General features: G+C 45.6%; 1 protein-coding gene across 3 annotated transcripts in view; it reads right to left on the reverse strand.

The window, feature by feature from the left end:
• SRRD (SRR1 domain containing) overlaps nucleotides 1-24,303 on the reverse strand; it is a 646,159-nt gene that overhangs the window by 500,174 nt on the left and 121,682 nt on the right. The gene's annotated exons all lie outside the window — the stretch shown is intronic.

Genomic DNA, 24,303 nt, shown 5'->3' on the forward strand with positions numbered 1-24,303 from the left:
CCTGCGTGCCCAACTGTCGAAGCGTTTGTCGTCCCTATAAGGAGGGATGGTTGGGTACACCGCCTGCCTCGAGGTGGCCGTAGCCACCTGAACCACGAAACTCTCGGGAGTGGGGTGAGAGGAATGGTATCTGGGGTCGATACCAAAAGGGAAGTATTTTTTAGTTAACGATTTGTTAACTGCCGGAAGAGATTCCGGTGACTGCCAAGCAGCCGCCACCCTTTTCTGCAATGTCAAATGAAAAGGTAACACCGGGTCTGAGGACGGCCCTTGATCCAATATATCCGTTAGAACATCCTGAATAAGAGCTTCAGGCAGACTGGACCAACCAAGATACTCAGTGACCCTAGCCATCATTCTCCTGTAGGACGACTCAGCATGAGCCCCAGGCTCAGGCCTGCCAAACTCCACCTCAGGAGAAGTGTCCAAGCCACTGGCACCATGAAGAGATTGCCTTAACTGTTCCAATTTACTGTCCCCGGAAAAGACAGGAGCCACATCAGGCTCGATAGGGTCAAAATCTACATCTGACCTCTCTTCATCCTCATAGATGTCATCCAGAGGGAGGTAAAAGTCCTGCCTTGGGACAGAAGAGGGTCTGGAGTGCTTAACAGGCCTCACAGACTTGGAAGTAGCCTTCCTTGGAGGATCCACTGTACCAGGGATCTCCATCGGCAAATTCCTGCCAAAAGGCCCTGAAGGCGTCGAGGGTGTCGATGGCTTCGAAGTCGAGAGCGCTGACGGTTTCGGCGTCCACGTCGATAAAGGCGCCCACAGTGCTGAGGGCTGGTGCGAAGGCAAAGCTTCGACGTCCGTATCCAACGGAAACGGCACCGACAGTCGATGCAGACTCCGAACCCTTACCAGGTTTCTGCAGTCTCACTGGGGACGAGGACCAAGACCTGCAAGCACATCTCTTGCGATCATCCTGAGGCTTGTCCGAACGGGACCTCGAAAGTTCCCGATGAGTCGCGCCGAGGACCCAAGCCCGAAGGCGCACGAGCCACGGATCGAGACCGTTCCTTGCCGGCTTCTTCCAAAGGCGCAGATGGAACTGTGCTCTGGGATTGGAAAATTGCCAGCATCTGCTCCCTAAAGGCAGCCCATTCCTCTGGGGTCGAGGACTTAGTTGGACAAGCACCTTTCCTCACGGCTCCATCCTCTGAGGAGGACGGGGAAGGCACCCGGTTAATACGCTTCGTGAAATGCCGAGATGAGGAGGACGAATGGCGGAAACCACTCCAGGACCGAGATCCCCGGGACTCCCGACGCAGAGAGTCGCCCCTCAAATCGTCGGTGGACATCCCCTTAGAAGGTTTATGGGACTTACTGGGTTTAGAACCCCTACCTACCTAGAGCTTCTCCCTACGCTGCTGCAAGGCCTTAGCAGTCAGCGACTGGCATTTGGAACAGTCGTCGGTGTCATGACGCTCGCCCACGCACCACAAACAAATGCGATCCGGATCTGTAATCGACATCTTAGACTTGTAGTCCCGGCAAGTCTTTAAGCCAGAAGGCACAGCGGGAGGGGTCGAAGAAGAAGACATATTCACGAAGAATACACGAGGCGCGCCGAGTCTCCGAAGCAAACACATTTGCGGAAAAAACTGAACTGAGGCTATCCGGTGACGTTGCCCTCGACGGAGGACTTCGAGGGACGTCGACCCGACACCAGCAACGCAGGACGCCCTCTGCTGAAAAGGTTTCCGAAGTACAAAGCTGTGGACATTACATGTCAAAGATGTGGAATACGTTGGAGGACACAATCCATTCGAATGGGCGGTTATCTACTGTGTCCAATGGGGGAGCCTTTCTATGTGAGTCTAGAGAGGTGAACTCGCTACACAATACCCTCCCTAGGTGTAGAGACAAGCGGGCCTTCTCCAGGAGAGACTCCCCACATGGGGACAAAGACTCACATTCAGACGAGGAACTCCCTGATTCATTCATTCTATAGCGGAACACAAATCCTCCTAGAAGAAAACATGAACAAAAAGCTGATATTTGCAATTTAAGAAAACCTGAAAAGGAATACTTATGTGGTACTGAGACAAAGAAAACCACTGGAACAGTACAGAGTACAAGTAGAACATACAAGAAGGACTTTGACGCTGCACTGGAGAAGTCCCATGACAGCGTCATAAATCTGAGAGGAGGAGGGAGCAAGAGAGCCCAGTCAAAATGGCCACAGGCCTGTGAGCTCCCGGGCACCCTAGATGATCCGGAAAGTATCCTAAAAAATCCAGTCCTGCCACAAGCATAATCTTTGCTGCATCAGCTACAGGAGCACACCGGGCATGATCTGTGCAACTTTGGTATTCCTAGGAGCAGTTTCCTCGAGAGTGAGGCAGTGTTGAGAAGAACTGAGCCGCGTTGCCCTGGGCAAGCCCTGTGCTGGTGAGAGGAGGAGCAGGCCAGGGGCACTCCTCCCGATATTGCAAGGTGTGCGGTTCTGCTGTAAGACCCTGCCGAAGGCCGGATCAAGACAACTGCGGTGCGGCCGTTGAGTGCCTGGTGGGTGCATCCCCCGCAGTATTACCACTTGGAAGGAGGCTTCGGGGTGCAGTGAGATGGGCGTCCTTGGAATGTTTTAAGGGTGCCGGGCGGATTGGCTGGTGCTGGGTCGCTGCTGGATGTGGACGTGGTTCCAGGGGTGAATCCTGCTGTTCCTGGTCTACAAGGAGCTGTTCCGCTCACCTGGCTCCCAGAGGGGCGTCGGTCGGACCCGGACTGCTGCGGCCTCCACCAACGTGATGCGTAGTGCAGAGATGACAGACTGGTCTGGCCCTCCTAATCTCGTCTGCTTGACCCGTAGAAGGATTCTCCGGACGAGAGTTGACGCTGAGGTTCCTGGCGAAGACCAGCAAGTATAGCGTTCATAGAGTTCAATATGTCCGATGTTCACTCTTGTCCCATTCCTTTCTTATCTTGCAATGGAGTTCGAGAAAAGATGGTCTCGTGCCGGTAGATGGCGTTCAGGTAAGAGTCTGTATTACCCTATGCTGTCCGGTAAATGATGCATGTATTTAACGTGTTGTTTTCTCTCCGTTTTCAGATGCAGCGTTTGAAGAAGTGGAGAGTTAAAGAATAATGCCTCCGGTGGTAAATCAGGTAAGTCTATGGTGGTAAGAGAGATTGTATTTGTTGGCTCTCTCGGCTCACCTGGTTATTTCTTTTGTCCCCAGATGCCAGAGCCGGGCGAAGAAATGATGGAGGCAGCGCCGGATCGAAAGGTGCTGTGAGGACTGGTGAGTATGGAGCGGCGCTGCAGCTGGCGATGCAACGCGTGTAGAAAGAATGTCCTTTCCAGGTGTTGAGACGTGATGGTTCTGGAATCAGGTGAGAAACTGGAATAAAGTTTGTTTTCTAACCTTGCCCCTACTTTCCTTCTTCTCTAGGAGCTCCGGATTCAGGACAGGCGTCGCAGAGGTCTGGATGCTGACTTGCAGGCACAGTGAGCGTTATGCTGCTGGATGCAGAATAACGCGAAGCGTGTGTTGCTGGTCGGGCGTGGTTTAAATAGCCTCAAAAGTAGTCCCAGGTAAGAAGTCCCTAGAACCACACCCGAGTAAAAAATAGTCCCTGTAGTAAAATAGTCCCTTCCAGGCTTCACATTGGATTGGAGTCATTTGCAGCATGGTCTGCCTGAGGTAAGTAATGACTATGAGCCTGGCGCCTAAGGCGCCAGGACTGATCCCAGATAGCCCCTAGCTGGGGCTGCTGAGGTTTTAATAAATGTCTAGATGCCTGCTCCCGGGGTTGATGGGCTTGGTCCAGATGCCTGGGGGTAGGCATCATGACAGCACAGGAGCTCTGGTGCGCTAACTGGCGCTGAGTATCTATCTGGATGCCGTTTGGAGCTTGCTGTCGGCTTCCCCCGCTGTGTCCTTGGCTGGTGGAGGGCTGTAGTGGGACTGTGGCCTGAACGGAGGACAAGAGCACACTGTCTGTGTTGTGGGGATGGTGGTACCTGGAGCTGGACCGCCGTGCCCGTGAACTGCTGGAAGCTGGTTGGGTGGAGTGGGGCTTGATACAGTGAGTCATTGCCTCGGTAAAGAGACGGAAACCCGGCTCTGGAGCAGCATGGAGGACATGGGTTCTGCTGCTCCTCTATCCTGTGGATGCTCAATGGCAGAACGGTGAGCCTGCATTGGTGAGCTCGCATCATTAGTGCTGATCAGAGAAAGGGTGCAACTGACGGTATCTAGGTCTGAGGCAAGTTGTCGAAAGAGAAAGTATATTGTGCCTCCTATTTTAATAAATATATTAACATTGGCCTACGCCAAGCTGCTCGAAAGTCGCTTGCGAAAGAAATCCGTGTTGCAAGGCCCTGACCTTAAATCCATGTAAGCCGCCATTTTAGGTCAAGCCGCCATTTTAGGATTCGTTGTGTAAAAGTCACCCTGTGAGTTAAAATGGTGGACGATGTCATTCCAGAATACAACCTGGCCGTCTTGGCCTCTGTACATAGCTAATGTGTAACTTGCCTGCAGGCCACTTGTTGAGGTCGTGAACTGAGACCTTGTCCTTTGTTGACCTATGTGTAGAAGGATTACTCGTGCAATGAAACTGATCCACGAGCACATGTTGAGACAATGTATTCAAATACTGAACGAAGAACATCTGTTAACAACACTGTATTAATGTTTAAGAAGGCCTGTATGGAAAATCTTAGAATACACAGTTATTGCATAGGCTTGTTTATACATGTATTAAAGGCAAGTCTCAAACAACCGCACATAACTATATGCGGTTGTTTGAGACTTGGCACGAACCCTAGATCAGTGATGTATTAAATGGAATATTAACCCGAAGTGGGGCTGGAATCGCGCCCACCAAGTGTATAAAAAGCGAATGCATTCTAATGTACAACGTCTCTCACTGAACACACTGAACCACGCTGGAGTTCGTTGTGTTGTACTGAGGGCCGATAGCTATCTGATTTTTGCTCTGTTTTTGTAACTGGATTCAGTATAAAATAAAGGGTTCCATGTAATAATGTCGCCACAAAAAAATCGCCATACAAAAATATCGCCGAAAAATTTGTGGCGACATTATTGCAGGGAACATGCGGGGGACACCCCAACGACCCCCAAATTTATTTTTATTTATTTTTTGCCCCTATCGCCACATATATGGTCACCCAAATAGAACTGCCACGACATTTTCCCGGCGATATTATTTACGTGACCATATATGTGGCGATATTAATACTGGATACCAAATAAAGTACTTTGTATCTTCCTTTGTAACCCGTGTTCGGTGTATTTCCTTTTGGGGTACTCAGCCTCGATATTTTGATTCTGTTTTCACAGTTGGCGCCCAAATAGGGACCCTCAAGATTGATGCCGGATTGTTGAAGGTTGACGCACGATATCGGACCGGGATCGGACGGTGTGACATAAGGGGCCCCCTGAACGAGACGCGACACCTCAGCAGCGCTGCCCGACCCGATCCTTGGACGATAAGCATGTGGTCCGAGACGGCATCTTGACGAGGGTCCACTTATCGAGGTGGCCAGATTTGCCGAAATAACCATACACGAGGTAAGATTAGTTAGGTAAGATTCTTAGAAATCCGATCGGACCTCCTTAGGTTTGATCAGGTGAGTCGTGACCAGATTCTTAATTTAACCCTGACAATTTGAATTTTGGCGCATTGTATGTGCAGACACCATTATTGACCAGGTAACACCAAGAATTTGAGATATGCCTGGGAAATTGTCTACCTGCTTTAGGGCACTGTTCCGCAGTGATAGACAATCTTTGGAATTTAGCCGTCCCGCACCACAGGAGGGGTCGCCGGCATGTACTATGTACTGTAAAGCATGGCATTGGAAGTATAGTATTTAATGACATTTGGCACAGACAAACCAGACATGCCTCCGAACTTCAGTGGCCAATCAATGGTAGTTTTGAAATCCCTCGTATTGAGTATTTAGAGTCAATTCTATTAAAGAAAAAGGCTAGACCTGCAGCATTTGATGTTTTGCTGAATTGGAAAAAAGAAGCGTTGCAACAACTTAAAAGTAGAGAGAAACATGCACGCCGTCATAAAACGAACGCTGAAAAAGCGTTGTTATATGATCAGGACAAACAGTCTGAGGCGACTAAAAATATGGATAGGGCTTTTTCACTCGGTATTCAGAAAATCTATCCTTCTAAAGATCTTCATATTTCTGATAAGTTTATTGACAAAATATTAAATGAACAAAGGCCTGGTGCCTCTGCGCCACCTCTGTATGTTCCTCTTCCTGCTGCTTTGCCTCTTCCTCCTGTTATTCCTGCTCCACCTGTTGTTGTTCCTGTTGCTCTTGCTCCGCCCAACGTTCCCCTTCCTCCAGCTCTCGCACCTCTTTTTATCGCACCAGTTATAGTATCTCCATCAAATATGCCTGCTCCCTCTCTTCCAAGTGGTCCTGAGCCGCTTGTAATCGATCGAGGTACAGGGACAAAGGTTGTCACTCGCAATACCGTACCACCGGAGAAGAAACGTGAGTTAATTGCATGGGCTAAGCATTGTATGGAGAAGGATGATCAAGCTAGCGTTTTTGCCACACTTTGTAATACGGATAATTTTCCTGAGAAAAATGTTTTTATTGAAGGTTTAGGGATTCAGTTATGTATAATGTGGGTAAGATTAAATAATGCGGATCTTCCGCAAGTGTTAAGGGATCTAAATACTCTAGCGCTTTCCAGAGACACTGTGGAGAAGGTAAATGAGCATGTCGAGAGGATGTTCGGGTATAGAAAGGAGTTAGAAAAGTTACAGAATGAAGCTGACGAAGAGGAAAATACGTGTGTGCAGAAACGGTTCCTTCCGTGAATAACCGATATCGGAGGAAATACGAATTTGTAAGAAAGACGCGATTAGATGGATTTCAGACATATCGATAACTCCAGTTGAGGTATATGACACATATAGTCAATATACGCTAGACATGCAGAGGAAAGTGATACAGGTAATGGTAGAGTACCTACAGGATGAATGTGTAAAGAGAAAGATTAGTTGTCCCACAGAGTTAGTGGGTATTTATAAGAGGGCTTTTTCACTTGACACTTCTTCGACTGCTTTAGCGCTCGATTTAGCTCTGCTGCTTAGTAAGCGTTCGGAGTTCCCTACATCTCAGTTGCCTATGAGAGAGGTTCCTCCGACATTTGTCCCAAAGGTTGAGATTGCGGCCGATGCTGCAAGGGGTATAGTCGCTGTGGACATTCCCGCACATTATGTATCGCAGTTCGTTCACGTCCCGTTCTCAAGACAGGAAGTGAATACTATTAGGCAATCTATTCCTGATATTAGGGAAAACCCGACAGGGTTCTATAAAGAGATAGAATCCGTTTTGCAGTCCTCAGTGTTCACCTCAGGTGACATTGATTTGTTGTTTCCTGTACTCCTGCCCCTAGATTTATGGAAACAAGTTAGAACTATTGACGATGTACCTGGGTTGGGAGATACCTGGGTGAATATAACTAGACTCGATGGGGAAAGACCAGCTGGCGAAAGACCGCCTCAGGTAGTATTAACACTGCCTGATAGAAACGTTGCTAAATTCAAAACCATAATTCCCGAAAAGAGAATTATTTGGGACAAGCTTACGGCCTGTGTCCAAGGAAAGTCTGAGGGTGCTACGGAGTTCTTTAATCGGTTCGAACAGGTATTCTCAGATTTTAGTGGACAAGACTTGGGCACAGAGATTATTTGTGGACAAATTTGTATGTGAATTGCTGCCTGACATCCAGTCACAAATGATGTCTTCTGAGAGCGCTTGGCAGGTGAAATCACAATCAGAAGTACTGCACATGGCAGAGAACTACTAGAACCGTGTCAATAATGAAAAAGATAGGATTGAAAAACGGAAAGGCGATTTAAAAACTAAAGTGCTATTGACGCAAATTGTTAGGGGCCCCAGAGGGGGTAGTTCTCAGGTTAGAGGTCAGTATGTCCCGCAGGGGAATGTGCCCTTGGGTCCTGTGAACATTAACCAGTGCGCTTATTGCCGTCGAGAGGGTCATTGGGGAGTACAATGCCCCGTCCTTCAACAAAGGTCGAAAAATACATTTGGTAATATGGGTAGGCGATCCAGAGGTCGCCCGTGCGTAGGGGGCCCTGGTAGAGGTCAGTTTACACAGGACCCTCAGCAACCTTTTTCGCAGGACAATCAGACTCCGAGTGTGGACACCAGGAACATATTTGATCATCCTTCTGCTGCATATTTATCTGAAGAACTTCCTTTTGATGATATTTTGTTTCGTTAGGATTGCCCGAAGCAGGGTTTGGAACCTACAACTATTCCCGTCAATCAGAAAGGTCCCTACGTTGAAATAGTGGTCGGAAATAGGAAACATCAGTTTTTGATAGACACTGGAGCACAGAAGTGTTCCACTGATCATTCACGGGTTCCAAACATCCCACTGTCAGGGCAAACCATTTTTTCTGTAGGGTTTTTTGGTACACCAGTTGTTTGTCAGGTTTCTATGCCGGTACCTATTTCTGTGGGTCCCTTTACGGACCATTGTCCATTTCTGTTGACTTCAGATTGCGGAGAGAACTTGCTAGGGTTGAATCTGCTAAAAGAATTAAATGCAGTGATTTATTGTTCTTCTGATGGAGTGCGCTTGACGATTTCACCACAGCAATTTTCTGCATCGCAATTCATGACTAGACCTTTGCCTCTAGAATTTATTGATGTACCAGAGAGTTTGTGGGCTGTCGATGACAATGTTGTTGGTGTTTTACAGATTGAGCCTGTCAAAATAGTTTTGAAACATGGAATTGCGCTGCCACGCATTATCCCAGTATAAGATTTCAGTTGAGGGCGAGCAAGCTTTGAAATGTATTGTTTCCGATTTTGTGCATCGCGGGGTGATTGAAGAAATTTCAGGAAGTTTGTGTAACAGTCTGATTTTACCTGTGTACAAGAAAGGCGATAATGTAATTCCATTCCGTTTCATAATTGATTTACGTGCCATTAATAAAGTCGTGGCACCACAATTTCCAATTGTGCCTGATAAGACAATCCTAACCATGATTCTAGCTACAGCTACTAGTGTTGTGGACTTAAAGAATGCGTTCTTTAGTATTCCTATACACAAGGATAGTAGATATTTGTTCGCGTTCACCTTAGGGGGGACGCTCGTTTACATTTACTCATGCACCTCAAGGGTACACAGAGAGTCCTAGCATTTTTAGTAGGGCTTTGAAAGAACAACTTGATACCCTTGAATTGCCCTCTACCTGTACTTTGCTTCAGTACGTTGACGATTTACTTATAGCTGCTGACTTAGAGTGCCTGTAGGGAGGGCACTGTGTCATTACTTATTCATCTAGCTAAGCATGGTCACAAAGCTTTGTTTAAAAAATGTAAATATTGTTGTCAGGAGGTCGCCTATTTAGGCTATCTCCTGTCAAAGGAGGGAAGAAGATTGACACCTGAAAGAATAAAACACATTTCTGGTATGTCTGTCCCAAATACACAGAAGGAAGTTAGAGCCTTGATAGGTATGGCTTCTTACTGTAGGTTGTGGATCCAGAATTTCTCACTAGTGATCAAACCGATGTTGGCTTTGACGAAGAAGGGCATTTCTTCGCCATTGCCATGGAACGCAGTACACCAGCAGTCATTTAACTTGCTTAAGACTGCATCATGCTCTGCACCAGTTTTGGGCACACCAAACTATGAAAAGGCCTTTGTGTTTGTGCATGAATGTGATGGATGTGCTTTGGCTGTATTAATGCAGGAACATGGAGGGAAGAATAGGCCGTGCGGTTACTTTTCTTCCGCCCTTGATCCTGTAGCATGCACTTTGCCAAGATGTTTGCGAGCTGTCGCTGCTACTGCCGCGTCTGTAAAACAGAGTGAAGGAATGGTCCTAGGCCATGATCTAACCTGATGGTGCCTCACTCTGTAGATGTTCAACTGAACCAAACTCAAGCGCAACACCTCACTTCTTGCGCTCCCTACTCAGTTAGCCATTATGAAATGTGCAGCACATCGAAAGATTACAGATGATATAGGGAAAGGGAATGCTTTCGCTGATCAGATAGCTAGGCAAACTGCTACCGATCTCCTTATGGAGATGTATGTTTCAAGGGAATCTGTAGATGCTTATACAATAGATGAGGGTGTTGGGTCTGTACGGGATATCCAAGCTGATGCCACGTTAGAAGAATCCAAAAGGTGGCCTGAAGGCTTGGGGAAACTTGATGACGGGTGTTGGGTGGACATAGTAGAAGGGAAATGGCTACTCCCTGACGCGTACGTCATGATGGTCATCATGGCCCATGGTCCTACGCATGTATGTGCCCAGCAAATGACAAAAATGTTAGAGAAGGTTTGGGTAAATGACAAAGTTTCGAAAATTGCCCAGCGCTACGTCCGGGAGTGCATGATTTGCCTGCAACACAATGTGGGAAAGGGGACAGTAACTCCAAGGGGTAGTTTTGGGCCACCCTCTGTCCCCTTTGAAGTGATCCACTTTGATTTCATTGAAATGGAACGATGCGATAATAAGAAATATGTACTGATGGTTATCTGTACTTTTAGTAAATGGGTTGAGGCTTTCCCCGTTAAAGATGCTACAGCAATGACTACTGCAAAAATCATGTTAAAAGAATACTTTCCACAGTTCGGTTTGCCAAGAGTTATCTGGTCGGGCAATGGTCCACATCTTGTCACCGCAGTAATTCTACAGATTTGTACAGCATTACGAATTGACAAACGGTTCCATTCAGCCAGACATGCTCAAAGCGCCGGACTAGTGGAAAGACAACGGTATCATCAAGAACAAGCTCGCTAAGACGTGTGCCGGCACCCAACTAAAATGGCCGGACGCCTTACCGATTGTGTTGTTATCTATGCGCACAACCCCTCAAACTAAGACTGGGCTCTCTCCATTTGAGGTGGTAATAGGGAGATCTGCCAAAATTTGGAACCTTCCTAAAGGTAACTCATATGAAATGTCGAAAATGTACTACTTTCAGATTATTGTAGCCAATTGACTAAAAACCTGTATTTGATTTATCACCAGGTACGAGAAGCTTTACCTGTGCGATACGAGGGCCCGGGCCACGGGTGCTCGTCAAATCGTTTGAGCGCACCTCCTGCCTCGCGCCTCGCTGGCGTGGCCCATTCCAAGTCCTGTTGGTCACCCAGACAGCGGTGCGGGTCGCTGGGCGAAAGAACTGGATCCACGCGTCCAACATCAAGAAACTTCCTCACCCGGTGCCACACGTTATAGAAGAAACAGAACCCCTTGCTGACACTGCAACCAATGATCCCAAAGCAGTAAGCAGCAGTGAGAGTGTGTCGGAGAATCTCTCTGAGCCCGGGAGGCTTGAGGAAGCTGTCATTTTGTCTCCACACACTCCACAAATTTTGCACCCGGAAACTGCTGCCTCGAATTCAGCCCCTTCACTTGCCTCCGACACGTTGCTTCCAGCAGGAAGTGACGACATATTGTTTCCGGATCAATCAGTACCAGGAAAAGTACGGTATAATCTACGATCACGAAGATAGACTTAAGGCACGGTTTTGCTGTGCATCTGATAGACTTACGTCACGGTTCGGCTGTGCACTCGGAGAAGGAAAAGAGTTAGAGGGTTTGCTTTTTGCCCAAATTTGAAAAAGGGGATTCTGTTGGCTAGGGTTGTGGAAGGACTAAGAAGTCGCTCGACCGGGTGGTCGCCAGCAACAAACTTTGGAGTGTCCGTTTGAAGACTACGATGCCCGCCACCGCTACCGCTTGTATGGGACTTGTAAATAAGGGGTTGACCAACCGGGACAATGGACAAAATGCCTGGGCCCCGAAAATGTATTGCTGTATTTTTATAATGATATTTGGGTTTTTAATAGTCGCTGCGTTAGGATTGTGGTACCTCGAGGAAACTCACTCTTTAGAACTTTTGTTGCCTACTGAAAGTGCACCCATTGTTCCTACTCCCTTTGTACATTTGCATACTTTATCCCCTCGGGATTCCCAGCACAGACAAAGGTACCACAATAACACTTTACTGCTTATCATGAATGCTACACATGCCATTTTTAATAAATCTAACTGTTGGGTATGCTCACATTTACCGCAGCACGGGGTTAAGGGGCTAGGTTGGTATATTCATCCTTTACCGTTGACAAATGCTTGCTATGCTTCTCTTGGAGCACTGTTTTTTGGCCGATGGAATGATAGCATCTCAGGGAACTTTGATGGCACCAATTTGAATAGTTTTGACAAACGTGTTTTGACTCCCCTGGGATGCTCGCTTTTTGCAAATAGGAGTAAACCGAATGTTGCTTCTATTAGGCCTTCTGATAAACTGTCTCGTCCTTTCCAATCTTTGATTTCCTTTATAATGGCTCCAATAGGCAATAAGGACGCCATGCCTCCTTCTTACACTGTTAACCATAGCCCCGATTCAGTTTCTTTTTGCATACAGAGGAATGGAACCCAGTCAATGGGAAACGTTCTAGGTTGTGCCAACGTTGCAAATTTGACTGGGGAGAACAGACCTTTTTATGTAGGCGAACCCGTCTACTTTGTCTGCGGTAATGTAGCATTCTCATGGGCGCCCAGGGATTGGCAGGGAACCTGTTATTTAGGGATCCTGTTACCTGGAGTGTTTATACCTAGTACAAAAGAAGTTTCGAAGGCTCGTCCACAGTGGGATAAGAATGGTGACACCCCAGCACAAATCTTGGGAGATAGATATAGCTAAATCAGTTGTGCCATTTTGGGGGCAGATAGCGAATTCAGAAGATATCAGAAAACTAGCGAGAGTACTGGAGAGAACCATCAACCGGACCATGGACATACTCTATAATATGAGGTTAGAACAAAAGGCGATAAGATTAGTAGCACTTCAAAACCGAATGGCATTAGATGTCATTTTAGCTGAGCAGGGTGGAGTGTGCAAATTAATGGGGTCCGCTTGCTTTGTTTTCGTACCAGATTCCTCCCCAACTATCTTCAAGGCAATACAGAATCTGCACGTCCTTAGTTCCGAAGTGCATGTTCCCGAGGAAAACTGGGATCTAGGCGCTTGGTTCTGGGACTTCTTGCGATCTTGGGGTTGGAAAGTACTTTCGGTCTTATTAATTATTTTGGGAATCCTGTTTCTTTGTTGCTGTATTCAGTGTCTACCTGGTATGTGTTCGATGCTAGGGGGATGTTGCGCACAAGCGATAGGTTTGATAGGACATAAAGTGTATGCCCCAGATACGACTTCCAAAGAATATGTGTTGAAGGATATTTTAGCAAATTACCTAATGGCAATAGATATTTCCGACAGTGATTCAGGGTGCATGGACGATGATGCATGGAATTATTTGCAAGGAGATCCAAAGTAGTTTTTAGCACTTGGCATAGGCCAAAAGGTGCGTTTGTCGAAAGAGAAAGTATATCGTGCCTCCTATTTTAATAAATATATTAATATTGGCCTACGCCAAGCTGCTCGAAAGTCGCTTGCGAAAGAAATCCGTGTTGCAAGGTCCTGACCTTAAATCCATGCAAGCCGCCATTTTAGGTCAAGCCACCATTTTAGGATTTGTTGTGTAAAAGTCACCCTTTGAGTTAAAATGGTGGACGATGTCATTCCAGAATACAACATGGCCGTCTTGACCACTGTACATAGCTAATGTGTAACTTGCCTGCAGGCCACTTGTTGAGGTCGTGAACTGAGACCTTGTCCTTTGTTGGCCTATGTGTAGAAGGATTACTCGTGCAATGAAACTAATCCACAAGCACATGTTGAGACAATGTATTCAAATACTGAACGAAGAACATTTGTTTAACAACATTGTATTAATGTTTAAGAAGGCCTGTATGGAAAATCTTAGAATACACAGTTATTGCATAGGCTTGTTGATACATGTATTAAAGGCAAACCAGTTATATGCGGTTGTTTGAGACTTGGCACGAACCCTAGATCGGTGATGTATTAAATGGAATATTAACCCGAAGTGGGGCTGGACATCGCGCCCACCAAGTGTATAAAAAGCGAATGCATTCTAATGTACAACGTCTCTCACTGAACACACTGAACCACGCTGGAGTTCGTTGTGTTGTACTGAGGGCCGATAGCTATCTGATTTTTGCTCTGTTTTTGTAACTGGATTCAGTATAAAATAAAACACTTTGTATGTTCCTTAGTAACCTGTGTTCAGTGCATTTCCTTTTGGGGTACTCAGCCTCAATATTTTGATTCCGTTTTCACAAAGTAAGGTGAGGTGGAGTACTGGCTGTACCATCAAGCTGAAAGTTCCTGGGTAGGAGGAATTACAGCTGCTGGGAGAGGCATTGTATTGGCCATACTTGCTTTGCTGTGCTGACTGGGCGTCTGGGCTTTTGCTGAGGCCCTGGTACAGAGGGTCTTGTGAGACTCTGGAATGCAGAATGCATTTCTGCTGTAGGATTGTGCAACGGGCTCCTACTGTGGCTCCCACTGTTGGATTTGGAGGTGCAGTACGTACGCCTGGTGATCCTTGTATGCACAAGATGCTGAGGAAGTCGTAGGGGTGTGAGGACTGAGTCGGGGAAGGTGGAGTGGGGGAGTTTGCAGCAGTGACCTTGTGCCTGGCGCGGCCTGTACTACCATACAATTGGTGAGCAGCAAACCAAAGTGTGATACAGGCAGTGGCATAAATTCATACGCGGGTTGCCCCACACTACAGTGATAATCCCTCCTACACAGTGGGGATATAATATCTATTTAATCAAAAAAAAGGAAGGGACATGTCCATATTACTTAAAACACAATATGTTACCCACAACAATCTGAAACCTACTTACATAGCCCATTAACCAATTCAAGGTTATGTTAAGTTTAATGAATGACATGTATTCAATATTTAAAATATCATATTTAATTCATTTGCTAAACAGCACAAGTATCAAAAAACATTCTCATAGAAAAATGCATTATATCACATAAAAAATATACGTTGTTACGCACAGTAGGAAAGAAGAACAGTTGAATTAGCTACTGTTGAGAATGTTCTATTAGTTGTTTGAACTTGAATATGTGCTGTGTTACCACCACTTTTATTAAAGTGTATATTTTTTATGTGATATAATGCATTTTTCTATGAGAATGTTTTTTGATACTTGTGCTGTTTAGCAAATGAATTAAATATGATATTTTAAATATTGAATACATGTCATTCATTAAACTTAACATAACCTTGAATTGGTTAATGGGCTATGTAAGTAGGTTTCAGATTGTTGTGGGTAACATACAGGCAGTGGCGCCACGTAGAAATCACAGAAAGTTGGTAAGCAACAGTCGAAATTGCAAATCCGGCCAAACATCAGGCAACAGTGGAAGACTCTCCAGGGGGCACCTCCCTGCACCCTAGTGGAGCACTTGGAGATATTAAATTTAAGCTTGGCCAGTTGCAGGTAGGTATCCAATAATTGGACGGGAAGATGGACACCTTAACATTTAAAGTGGATCCCATGCAGGTGCGCCTAGATAAGCATGGGGAGAGGCTGGATGAGGTTGAGGGGCAAGTGTCAACGGTCGAGCATGAATCCTCATCGGCCATGAGGGACCTGGCCCTATTTCGGAGAGCGTTTAAGGAACTGGCTGACAAGCAGGATGACCTTGAATCACATTCGTGTAGGAATAATTTAAGAATAATCGGAGTTCCAGAGGCGGTAGATCAGCACAATATGGAGCTCATGGTCGAGGTCCTCTTGCGTAGCATGAGACCCTTGGGTGCAAGGGCCTTTCAGAGGTGTGTATTTTTGAGAGATCTCACTGGATCCCCAGTGGGAGGAAGCCAATACCTGGGGTGACAGCTAGGCCAATAATAGCTAGAATTTTGAACTATCATGACAGGGATCTATCCTTGCGGAAGGCCATAGAGAAATGCTTACTGATATACCAAAGTGCAGCACTCTGTTTTTTTTCCCTTGACTTCTCGGACAAAGTGCAAGCATCCAGGAAGACTTATATTGATGTTAAAAAGAGACATAGGGGGCTCGTCCCCTACTCCAACGGAATCTACTCCTGCACCCTGAACCCATTCTCCCACTTCTCCTATGTGTAGCTAAGTTGATTGTTGTGACCACTATGAGTTGCTCTCCTCATGTACCGTATAACAATGTGACTGTACTGTTCACTTGCTGGATTGTTGCGTGTATCTAATGTATTCCTCTGCCTCCAAAAATAAAAGTTTAAAAAAAAAAGAAAAAAGAGACATAGGGAGAGGGGCTTGAAGTACGCCATGCTTTTTCCTGCCAAACCTAGGAGGGAGAATGAGGGGAAGCCAATACGGTTTTGGAATCATTACCGAGGGTCACGCGCCGGAAGGGGAACAATGAACCAGGGGGGAACTCCCCGTGAAGCAGCAGCATGGAGTGGTGGCTGATGAAAACTGCAGTGACGTTCCTCTGTGAGAGTGGCAGGGGTGGGTTTAACTCATTGCAGGGGTGCTTTGGTGACTGGGTGCTAGCGCGTCCTCATGCAGAAGCTTATGTTTGCTGTTGGGGTCGAGGGGGAAAAACAAGGGTGTTGTGGCGACTGGCAAGTTGGAGTGTGGGGGGTGGGGTATTGGTCTGGCAGGTTGGGGAGGGTAGTGGGAGGGACTTGGGTTGTTGTTGGAGGGGGGAGTGGTTCGGGGAGTCGCCCTTGGAAGGTACTGGGACCCTCCCACTCTTGGCCAGCCCACGGGAGGCATAGGCAGGTATTGAGGTGAGGCTCTCTCACTGGGGTAAATCTCCGGGAGAGGACATGTTGGGCTGTTTAGAGGTTTGAAATGCATGAGCTGGAATATTAGGGGGCTGAACTGCCCATTTAAGGCACGTAAAGTGATAGTGTCATAATTTTGATGTGGCGTTTTTACAAGAGACACATTTTACCTCAGCTGGGGAGTCACGATTTGGACGAAGATGGGGTTGCCCTCGCTATTTCTCCTCTTATTCTTCCTAGTCTAGGGGGGTATGTGTCTTGATACGTGATGCTGTCGGCTTTCGCCTGACAAAGGTGGTCAGAGACCAAGAAGGAAGGGCGCTCTTAGTTATGGGAGTCATACATGGGCAGGCTTTCACATTGATTAACTACTGTGAGAAACCTGAGGTGTTTCTCCCAAGCTATTCCCGGGGATCCCTGAATCAGGTGGCCAGGGGAGGGCCGTCGCTCTTGGATCCCAACCCTGGGGTGGACAAGCCAGGGATTATCACCTGGGAAGGGGTCCCTGGGAGACTTTGGGAGGAACGCCCTCAGGCAAGACACAGTATTCCCCCCGTTCCAGTGCATCTCTACCCAACATCCCCTCAGTAGTTCTAGGATATTATCACGCACAACCCATTCACCCGCAACACTATCTGTACCCCTTCCATCCTGACAATAACTACAACTCCTACTGCAGAACCATAGGCCAAAAATGGGAGGAGCATCTCTGGTGATATGCAATGGTTCTACCCCATTGAGAAGACTAGGTAGGGTCATGTTACCAATCACCAACACGCCCACTCCGTTTTTAGAAATTATGTACAGTGCCATTCCATGTCATCCACCTTTTCCCAACAATACCAAGAAGAAAAGGCAACCTAGAGGGATGAAGAGTACAAGCAAGAAACACACGAAGGCACAGAGGACAGACTCGCCCCTTCTGACAGCAGGCTGTCCTGTTAATGAGGACAGGCAAGGTCCGGCAGGCCCAACCCTGACCACCCACCTGCAGCACATTAACATCTCACACGTACTTAAAAAGAGCCTCCAAGCAAAGGGAAGGCAGTTGCTCTTGGGATACCAAGAGGGAGGCTGCAAGGCTGAGTCTGGCAGAGGGTCCCTACTGAAAGCCCAAGCACTCAGTGAGCAAGGCGGTGCACTAGAGGGAACAAGACTTCCAGAGCAGAAGCAAAGCAGACGAAAGAGGGCACGTAATCGAGGGACTGAGACAAAGTGGCAAGAGACCTGAGGGCTCCCTATTGTAAGAGCGCTATCTTCAAGAGGCCGTAAGACTTGTAACATAGAGCCTAGCGGGACAGAAGGAAAAATTACCCAAGTGCAAGAAAGCCATCAGCCACCCTCCCAGGTAAACAACAGAGTTGGGAAGACTCAGAGGTGGCAGTGGTAGCAACCTTGACTTCAAACATCGAAGACACAAGAGAACCAAGCATCTTAACACGATCTGTCTGTAATGAAAGCTGTAAATGGCCAATTTGTGTTGAAGTGAAATACTTGCATATGTATCCAAAGAGTGAGGGTTACGCGTATTCTGATAAAACCCGAGAAAGAAATGCATAATAAAAACTGTGAACTGATTATATAAAGTAACATAGTGGTCCGGCAAGAAGAGATTTCCCAATCGAAAAGGCTCTGTAAGGTATCTTAAAGCTGTAGAGGTAGCGGAAAGTTAATGAACGAAAAGTAACCAGATCTTGAACTAAAGATTGGAACAAAAGAATAACAGTTGTGCGAACAAGTGAAAGAAACTGTTAATCAAGCGACATTGGTGTAAAGTGAATGGAAGGAGGGTCGACGTGGTAAGCACGAGGGATCAATCAAAACACCTTATTGTTGCGAAAGCCTTCGACAAGTAAAGGAGAGAGAGGCTGGAGACCGGCGGCGGGAGCCAAAATGTCACATGCATTAAAGCTTGGGGAAGGGAGCCCTACCCAAGAGGAAAAGGTGTGAGCCTGACAGGGGGGAATAAGGACGGAAAGAAAGTGAAAGTAAAAAGGAACTTTTTTGTTAGACAAGGAAATTGAAAGGTTTGAGCCCGGAAAAGGGGAGACTATATCCAGGAACTTTTTGTTGAGAAACAACAGAGGCTTGAGCCCGGCAGAGGGGAGCCTCCTAGAGAAACTGTGAGTGAACTTATTTGATAAGGGTGACCTGGACTTGGGTACCGGGAACCTGAGAAGGTGACCCAAATAACTTGAAAGCAAAAGGTCAACAAGGTCCTGGAAGGCTGAGCTGCTCGTCGAGCCGTGTACGTATGCCACAGTGTGCCCAGTGATCAGAGTGATCCACCCAACCCTGTGCTATACAACGTGGGACGAGAGTCAACCCTTGCTCACACTGCCATTCTGACATTTATCTCAAATATTGGTTTCTTTTGCTTTATATTACATTTCCCTTTTCTACATTCTTATGTTAGAGTAAGAGCAGGCATTAGGTTTATAAGCTTAACTGTTATACTTTGGACAAAGACTGTTTTCTTATTATATGATAGTCGAGATCACTCCCATCATAGTTATAGGGTCAGATAGGAGTTTTGCCAACCCCAATCAAGTTACAATAACGGTGTTGAAAACATGTAGCTTTGTGTTTTACTCTTACTGTTGGTACCATGAGTTCTTCACACTACTATGGTCCGAATCAAGATGAGGTGAGCATGTTGGAATGGATAGAGGATCAGCTGGATCAGAGCGCCTCTGGGATACTGGTGTGGACTGGGGATTTTAACACAGTGTTGGAGTCTGAGGTAGACAGCACAGGAGGGGCTCAGAGGTCTCCCCTAATACTGACTGCTTAGCAGTTGGACCTGTGCTGGGAGTGGGAATTTAGTGATATTTGGAGGGCTAGACACAGCGATCAGAGGGGCTATACTTGCTGCTCCACAGATCGGCCTGTCGTTTGGATTACTTTTTGATATCCGAGAGGATGGCTGGATGGGTAGAGACGATTAGTATTTTGGCACAAACTCTGTTGGATCACGTGCCAGTGCTGTTAGCTATAGAGATTCCGGGGCAGCTGGGGGCATGACCGGCCTGGGTCTTTAAAAGTGAGGGGTAACTTGATGCAGTGTTCTCAAATGAGATTATGCAGGTTATTGATAACTTTTCTGTGGATAATCTAGGTTTGGTTACCTCATACTGAGTGCTATGGGAAACCTTCAAATGCGTGGTGAGGGGAGTGCATCTCACGAAAATCTGGAATTTTGAGATTGATAAGAAGGGAATTGATGACTAGTGAGGCAACTATTCAGCGTTTGCAAGCTGAGCCGGGTTTCAAGGAGGATGTTACTAAGCACAAGACAGAGGAATTGGAGCGGTTTCGAGCAGTGGCTCAGCGAGAGGTGAAGTTCCTTGGGGGGCAGGGTGGAAGGTGTGAGGGGAATGGCAGTTAATCAATATGGGGAATGTCAACGGCCCAGCTGATTACTAGCGAGAGTGGCTTGTGCTGACAATTACAGGTCATATATTACATCTGTTCGGAATGGGCAGGGGGGCTCTGCATTTTGGTGACAGGGAAATTGTTCAGGAATTTGAGGGTTTTTATTCTCGTCTTTACTCTACGTGCATGCAGGTATCGCAGGACGAATTAAATGAGTACTTGGATCGGGTGGCACTCTATTGGTGTGAGGAGAAGGAGCGGGAATGGTTATACAGACCCATAAAGCAGAAAATTCTTCAGGCCATAAAGGCACTGGCATCTGGGAAGGCCCAGATGGCTTTACTGCAGAGTTTTAGACATTTTTTGGGGACATCTGGCTCCTCCTCTGGTGGAAGTGTACCGGGAGGTGCTGCACGACGGGAAATTGCCACCTACTATGAGGGGGGCAGTTGTGACTATCTTATTGAAGTCTGGGAAGGTGGCAGATGAATGTTCATCTTATCGCCCTGTTTCATTGATTAACTTGGATAATAAGATATTGGCAAAGATGCTAGCTATCAGATTGGCAACCCTTATGTGTCCCTGTTAAAGAATATCAGTCAGGCTTCATACTGTGGTGAACCACAGCCAATGGGTTGCGTTGTATCTTTGGTCTGATGTCAGTGTTGCGTCAGTCAGATTCTGTTGTGGCAGCACTATTGGATGCTGAGAATGCATTTGACTTGGTGGAGTGGCCCTTCCTCTTTACGTTGCTGCAGAGGATGGGAATGGGGGAAGAGTGTTCTCTATGGTCTCACTGCTCTATACCTTTCCCACTGCTAAAGTCAGGGTGAATGGTCAACTAACAACAAATTTGTCACTCAAGTAGGGCATGAGGCAGGGGTGTCCACTTTCGCTCTTGCTGTTTGCTCTGGCGATTCAGCTATTAGCAGAATTATTGAGAGATGGTCATGTACAAAGGGGGGTGCAGGTATATAATCATAAGGTGGTGGTGTCCCTTTATGCAGATGATATGGTGATTTTTGTCAAGAATCTTCCAAGATAACCTGGCGCCGATTATTTTGGATGTACTGGAATTTGGTGAGTTCTCTGGATTGAAAATAAATACTAACAAGAAGGAATTGGTCCCTTTTCCACATGGGGGACCCCCCCACCGCCATTCCCCTGTGTGGCTACAGAGGTGTGCCCACTCTGCAATACCCTCCCTAGTGGTAGAGGCAAGTGGGACCTAACCGGGAGAGAGTCCCGCTTTGGCCAAAAGGGAATCAAAGTGAAGAAAGAAAGCTCAAGTTCTCCTTCTGGGAACTGAAGAGACAAACACAAGAAGTCACAAGAGACTATTTGTGAATTGTATATTAAGACTGGTACTAGATGTACCCTTATGAAAAGGGAGTCATTCTCCTAACTTAAATTACTTTATTTAGTGGTAAGGTCAGTTAGGGTAGCTTTGGACAGCAGACTTATTTCTTTGGACATTCATGACTGACAAACAAGCACCTTTGTTAGAAAAATAGGTAGGGACTGCCCATAGACCTAGGGAAAGTTAGGCCGTGTATCATTACTTGACTAGAAGATTGTGGATCACGTCCTCAGTGTCAGTGGCCTTCTTCCTACTTGCCACAGCATCCAAGGCCTAGCCCAGGTAGAGCATTTGTCTGGGGCCCCCACTCTCCAATGAACACTGAGCTACACCTAGCATAATCAGCCCAGCCATAACAATGGAAAAGGACCAACCTGTGCTGGGCTGCTTCTAGCATACGCAGCCCAGCTTATTAGAACATTGGGGCATCCCACACACTGCTTATGTTGCCCTGCCTGCCAGATAAACATGTTGAAGCAGAGAAGAGTAAGACCTGCAGCCAAGAAAATACCTTGAGACAGACCCGGCCAGGTTGTCTCTCAATTAAGGCTTTTTGTTTACTGTATAAACTGTACACCAGCATTTCATTATCTGCCTTTCCTTTCCTTGTGTGGGTTTAAAAAGTTATTATAACCCACGGTTTCTTCCTTAGGAGAATGGGGATTCACTACACCTTTGCCTTTTAATCAATTTCCCAGAGTTGAATAAAGGTGATCCAGAGTTCAGGTAAGTGGGGTTTGCTGGGACAGGTAAGAGGCGGGTAAAGAATGTAAAGTCTGATAAGTGTGATATACATATATATATATGTTTTTTTTATTCGTTTTTTTTTTATTATTTGTTTAGTTGATAAAATCAACCTTTCAAATTACAAAACAATTAACAGAATCCAATAACTTTTACATTGAAACTTATAATTAAAAAAAAAAACACACATACACCAAAAGAAAAGAAATATACAAAAAATAGTAAGTACAATGTAAAAGGAAAACAATATGAAAAGAAAACATACTTGTACTAAAAGCAGATTACACAGTACAGCAAGATACAAATTATTTACCTATTTAACATAATGTAGGGCAGTCTATTGCCATAACTCTTTAAAATTCATAGACAGTTATAATTAACAATTTAATTGTAGTGTCAAATGTCTGGGAATATAGAGTCCAACAACTGTACAATGGCTATCTTAATGGCTAATGTAGGGCATGAGAATATTAGTTGCCAAATGTCCGTATTTATGTACAGATTTTGTTCCTCGAAAAAGTTTTTAAAAAAGAGCTTTCGAATGGACATCAATTGCCGGCAGTAAACTATGCAGTGTTCCAATGTCTCTTTTTGGTCTGGTATGTTACAAAATCGACACTGATTTTGTTCTCTTAAAATTAGTTTCCTACGGGCCAGAACATCTAAAGTTGGCCATAAATTTAGACGGAAGCGGAGAAACTTCTGTCAAATTTTTGAAGAAGGAAATTTGAACAAATAATCAGCCATAGTTCTATATGGCTTGTGACCAAATAATTTACGATCAAAGTCTTTATAAACTAGGCATCTATTTTGATTGACACACCAATCATGCTGAAGAATCTTTAATTTGGCACGGCTTTCATTTAATAAATGTAGATCTAAATCTATTGAAGCATCTGCTAGTGCATTCATGGTGAATTTACACCAGGTTTGTGAAAATATCTGATTTTGATTCAGCAGATGATTGGCCACCTTGCCTAGAATATTTGGAGAGTTCAAGGATAAAAGGCATTTACGCATAACAGCACAGTATTTCCAGATGACATATGAATGCATAGATAGTGAACCCAGCTCAAAGCGTATTAATGGTAAAGGAATGCAAGCTGGGAGATGTAAAACTTGCTTCCAAAAATACCATTCCAATTTCTTCCACCATGAGGCGTCTTTCAGAGCTAGGGCTTCAGATCCTTAAGTCAAAATTGGAATGACTTTTTGGTGGTAGAAGGTCAACACATGCTTTAAGGTGAACTTGCCAAATTTGCCCATTAAAATTTTCACTTGAGATACCAAGGAACGTAATTTGCTTCTTAATTCTAGCTCATACCCTGGATTTGTCACGGTTTCCGAGATCGATATGCCCAGATATTTATACTGAGGTACTTTTTCAAGGATAAAGTTCTGTAACTTCCACTTGAATGCTTTTGCCTTGATACAAGATTGCCATTTACATACCATCGTGTGAGTTTTAGCTGTGTTGATTATCAGATGATTCTCGTTTACATAAGTTTCTAAACCAATTAATAAGTTTTGCAAACCAATGTGAGTTTTAGAAAGGAGTACGAGATCATCTGCGTAGAGAAGATAGGGGATTCTATGGAGGCCCAGACTCAGTGGATCACTCAAGATTTGACTAAGTGCCACACACAAATCATATATAAAAAGGTTAAATATCGTAGAGGCAAGTATGCACCCTTGTTTTAATCCTCTGTATGTACGAAATTATGATGACATATCACCCCCGTTGATAATCTGACCTGCATCGAAGTGTTGGTGTGTAACAAAACAATTAAGGCCACAAGGGATGACGGACAGTTATATTTAACCAATTTGTTGTGTAAAAGGAGCTGATCAATGGAGTCAAAAGCAACTCTAAAGTCGACAAATGCCAAATATAAAGTGTTTCCGCGATGCATGATCAGACAGAAGCATATTCAATGTGATAATATTTGGGATGGTGACCAACCCGGCTACAAAACCCGACTGAAAGGGGTCATTATACTCAGCCTGCGCAGACCACTTGTTCAGCTCTCTAAGAATTATTCGCGAGAAAATCTTCCCCGGCGCATCTAATAGCACAATAGGCCTATAACTAACCTGATGTTAACTGGGAGATTCATAGCTTCCCTCTTTTGCAATCT

The sequence above is a fragment of the Ambystoma mexicanum genome, chromosome 10 (genome assembly GCF_040938575.1).
Source record: "Ambystoma mexicanum isolate Mex_15411 chromosome 10, UKY_AmexF1_1, whole genome shotgun sequence".
Lineage (NCBI taxonomy): Eukaryota > Metazoa > Chordata > Amphibia > Caudata > Ambystomatidae > Ambystoma > Ambystoma mexicanum.